We start from the raw sequence: 4,672 nt of genomic DNA, 5'->3' as shown, positions 1-4,672 counted from the left end.
CTATATTCAGTACGTGGTTGTAATGCACTTCTATAGCCCCCTGCCATCAGTGCAGCAATATTCAGTACGTGGTTGTAATGCACTTCTATAGCCCCTTGCCATCAGTGCAGCAATATTCAGTACGTGGTTGTAATGCACCTCTATAGCCCCCTGCTACCAATGCAGCTATATTCAGTACGTGGTTGTAATGCACTTCTATAACCCCCTGCAATCAGTGCAGCAATATTCAGTACATGGTTGTAATGCACTTCTATAGCCCCCTGCCACCGGTGCAGCAATATTCAGTACATGGTTGTAATGCACTTCTATAGCCCCCTGCCATCAGTGCAGCAATATTCAGTACGTGGTTGTAATGCACTTCTATAGCCCCCTGACATTGTGCAGCAATGTTCAGTACATGGTTGTAATGCACTTCTATAGTCCCCTGCCATCACCAAATTCACACTGACCAGCGTGGTGAAGTATGGTAAATAACCCCTCTCCCTGGGAGCTGCATAGCATGGGACAGCTGTCAGCCAGCAATGGATTGAAAAAGGAGCTGTACTCCGCACACGTTGTTATTCAGGGTAGGGTAAGGAACTTGGAGGTTCGGTATGCATAATGTGCTCAGAAAGTATTGTATTCTGTATGTGTGTTGAACCTCTTTCGTACCGTACCAAGCCCACCGTGCTCTTCGGAGGTGCGATAATATATAAATATAAGTAGTCATACTACTGTAATACCACTATTAATATTTAGCATGCATTGTATTAGTAGTACAGTAATTTGTTGATATGCAGGTGTGCATGCCAAACGTTAACCAATGTTAAATGTTAAGCCTTCTCTTTTGAATTGTGTGTTTTAAATATGGAGTTGTCTCCAGCTAATTTCTTAAATGTATATCATTCATAATGTAGTAGTATGCAGGTAGTGCATTTGTGACATTTCAATTGTACATAGAGCTTGCAGGTGTGTTGAAGGAAACCATGGGAAAGGCAGGGATTTTTGTTGAAAAAAGGACAACAGCCACAGTAGCTTAAGAGACCTAACGCTGAAGCTGCTAACGCGAAGTGGTTGACACTGGCCCATGCGTTGTGACGTCGGACCCACTTTCCGCACACAGCAGCTCCTCATGGTGCCCCCCATACCAGGACCAGTGGTGACCTGGTAGCCACAGCCATTCCTCTCCCTGGCCCCATCCGGTCCGGGCATCCCAAATCGTACAAAATGTACAGCAACGGTGGTGAAACAAGCAGCCCTTCGGGCGACAGCACAGTGACGGACCTCTTCACAAGCCCCCGCAGCAGCCTGGGCAGCTCGCTGCTCCGGACCGGAAGCGGGCGCTACCGCAGCCCTGTGGTGTATGGAGAGCGGTGCTACTCGTCGGCGAGCGATGTGCTGGACGCCTACATCGAGGACTTTGAGCAGAGCGGAATCTGTGCGTCACCGCCACCCAGTATGCGTGCAGAGCATGGCGGAGCGGAGACACGTGGAGGAGAGGAGGATGCGCAGCGTGGATGAGGGTGGGTTGCGCCTCTCACCACGCGAGGAATCGCTCCGTGGTGCTTGCGCTCGAGTGGCTATCGAGTGTGCAGGCGGTGCAATCGTATCGAAGCTAGTTACTTATACTGGGTGCTTGCCAAGTATGCTATGCTATCATGAATGTAATGTTATTCCCCGAGAAAAAAAAACCCCTTAATGAGGTCTAAAGAGACATTTTCGTGAGAGTCCCACACTGGGATACTTGGCAAATTCCACTAATGAGTTCATTTTATGTCAGAGAAAACTATCCATAGTAAGCACACGCATATGAGAGGATAGCATAGGTCTGAACAGATAGGTCGGTGCATGCATTTCTTTCTCCTGTCATCTTCCAGTAACTTCACTGATTATCGAGTTTGTAAAGTTTGTGAAATCAAAGTGATCCTCCAACCTTTGTGTAAAAATTTGCAGATCCTAGACTGGACACATCTGAAGTTTAAACAGTAACAGCTCATGCACTGATTTATCCAATATTCTTGATTTTTTTTCACAAACTCCACAAACGGATAACATCATTAGTTACTGATGGCGCAAAGTAAGGCAACATTGCAGGATTGCCGTTCAGGGGTCAAGGAATCTAGGGGAGAGCAAATGCATTGTGTACCAGTAAAATGTCTGTGGGTCTTACATTGCAGGTGGCATGCTGCTTGTGGAGGACCTCATCTCGGGCACGTGCAGCCTCACTGCTGCGCTGCAGCGGTCGTGGTTCAGAGAAAGATGGTCAGTCTAACCACGGACCAGCTCCTAGCGGCGCCAGCTGACGGTTCCTCCATGTCCTTGCTCTGCTCGCCTGGCGCCCACCGAGGGCTCGTGGTGTCGCACAGAGGCAAGCGGTCATCTCTCGGGGTCACCGCGCATAGCCTCGGCGCATCATTGGTGAGGGGCAATAAGCCAACTGAACGGTTGAGCTAAATAGCGAGAAGCAGCAAGGCTCTGCCGCCGTTAAATTTGTTGGCGAAGCCCAAAAAATATATTTTTTCTAACCAGAAGAACGTTTTGTCGTACTTACGGAGCAGTGAAGCAACTAGGCGTGAGTAGTTGCCGAACGGCGGCGGCTGTGCGACAAGTACCTATTCCAGGTCGTTGACAAGCCAAAAGGATGAGCTGGGTGTGTCAGGGATCACGAGCATTCCTGAGCTCAGGTACCCGGCCTGGCTGCGTGACTGCGATGTGGCATCTCAGACCAGCAGCCACTAGACGGATACCAGCACGAAGAGAGCAGGTGCCGCTCAGAACCCGCAAAGCAGACCAAACTACCCAGAGTGGCTCAAAGATTTGGACATCTCCAGCCTTACGAATGTAGCCAACGAGGGGCCCGTGTCAGAGGACCTTAGATCCCTAGGTGTGTGTATATATAGATATAGTCTGTATATAGCAGATGACATTTCATATCTTTTCAGGTACATATTCAGTCTTTTTTCACAGAGACGGCCGAGCGGCCACCCATATGGTTGTGACATGCGATGCGTGATTCTTGATGCACAGACTCATTGGAGGAGCTGCTGAGCAGGGCGCACATGGCGTTGGACTCCCCCGGCTTGGAGGCCCCCTCCCCGGGCAGATTCAACACAGACATCTTCCTAGGGGCTGATCGTCCCTGGGAAAACCCCTCCACGCCATTGTGAATTTATCTTTATATTCACACTCACGCACAGCTTAGACGCTGCACCGCCTCTAAGTATGATGTCAGATTATGAATGTTATAAGCTAAGCAGGTAAGCCTGGTTATTACTTAGATGGGAGACTATTTGGGAATAGCATATATTAGAGATTTTGGCTGAGAGGTAACCAGGAGTTAGTAATACAGCAATGGAATCTTGAATCTATTTGCGGAGTTTTGCATTTTACTCCCTCTGTTTTCACCGGGTTCTCCGGTTTCCTCTCACATACCACTCGCTGATGAAATTTGCAAAATATCACTACCAAACCCTCCTGAGACTTGGTGAGATTGTTCTGGCTTCCACCATGATAAGTCAACCAAGTAATTTTCTCTCAATCGTGTCTCTTCTCAGGGCCGTGTACCACCTGTCGTGTCTGAAAGAGCTGGTTGACATCATCAAGAAGCACAAGGATGGCTGACTACCCGTGATGTAGAAAGCCCGAAAGCACTTTATGGCGGTGGTCGAGGTTTGTCCTCAGAAGGATACGTTCGCTTGGTCCTCCTGCTAATTCATGGTTGTTGAACATCAACGGTACTCCAGGTGCTGTGGTGTGAATCGCAATTACTTGTGAACGTGTGGGGCCCGTGGGGCACAGTAATTGCCCTGTTAACGGAAGTGCCACAACAAAGTATGGAAAAATGTGATGAAATTCGTTCAGGGTTGGAGTTAGTGAATGGTTGCAGCAGTATTTTGCACAGCAACTCCATACAGACTCGAACGTCACTTGAAAGAGAACAGATATGTGAACAATATTTTGAGCACAACTAAACCAATTTTGGTTTTAGCCATTTTGGAAGGAGCCTACTTTATTGGGAACATACATGCTAGTATTTGTGTAGTTATAAACATTTGGGAAATCACTGTAAAAGTGCATTTGCTTATTTAGATTGCACTATACCTGTATTGTAAAATTTCAGAACCTTTTATGTAATTTGTAATCAATAAACCAAAGTTGTATATTGTATGCAACCTATGACTTGGATTGTTTTTATCATGTCTTGTTTAGCATGGTTGGTTATGTACAGTGTGAAAGAAATTCAACATACATTAAATATTTTCTGATATTTGAATGTTTTATATTGTGCATGTCTCAGATTTATTGTAAAATAAATATACAAAGGCTTATACACATGGAATTGAAAATATTCAGCTATGATTTGTATTTCTCAAGTATTTTAAGAAAAGTCAGCGAGTCTCGTGACATGTCTTCACATTTGGGGGTGATGATTGTGATGGATTTCCAAGCATTAACCTGCTTACATTCCTAGAGTATGTATGGTGAATTTGGGCATTTTGGGTGATTGAGTATTAGGCCAAACACAGGCAGATGGTGGGGGATAGATGTTTTCAAGCATCTATTAATTATTCATCGGCATGTACTATCTTACTATGATGTAAAGTTCAAAAACATGGTTCATGAAGGGAATGGAATAAAAACTTAACTGTACACAAGTATGGAGGAATTAATACTTGGAATTCAATGCAAAGAT

General features: G+C 45.9%; 1 long non-coding RNA gene across 2 annotated transcripts; it reads left to right on the top strand.

Moving 5' to 3' along the window:
* Positions 1-278: 278 nt before the first annotated feature.
* On the top strand, positions 279-4,164 carry LOC142907038 (uncharacterized). 2 transcript variants are annotated; one of them, XR_012930628.1, is made up of 3 exons: positions 279-1,502; positions 2,157-2,397; positions 3,534-4,164. It is a non-coding gene; the product is annotated as an uncharacterized LOC142907038 (long non-coding RNA). The 2 variants fall into 2 exon arrangements; XR_012930629.1 differs by having other exon boundaries at positions 290-1,502; positions 2,157-2,241.
* The last annotated feature ends 508 nt before the right edge of the window (positions 4,165-4,672 follow it).

Source organism: Petromyzon marinus, chromosome 74 (genome assembly GCF_048934315.1).
Source record: "Petromyzon marinus isolate PM22_M1 ecotype Great Lakes invasive population chromosome 74, UKy_Petmar_22M1.pri1.0, whole genome shotgun sequence".
Lineage (NCBI taxonomy): Eukaryota > Metazoa > Chordata > Hyperoartia > Petromyzontiformes > Petromyzontidae > Petromyzon > Petromyzon marinus.
The sequence above is the reverse complement of the archived record's forward strand: the minus strand, read 5'-3'. Positions and strand labels throughout refer to the sequence as shown.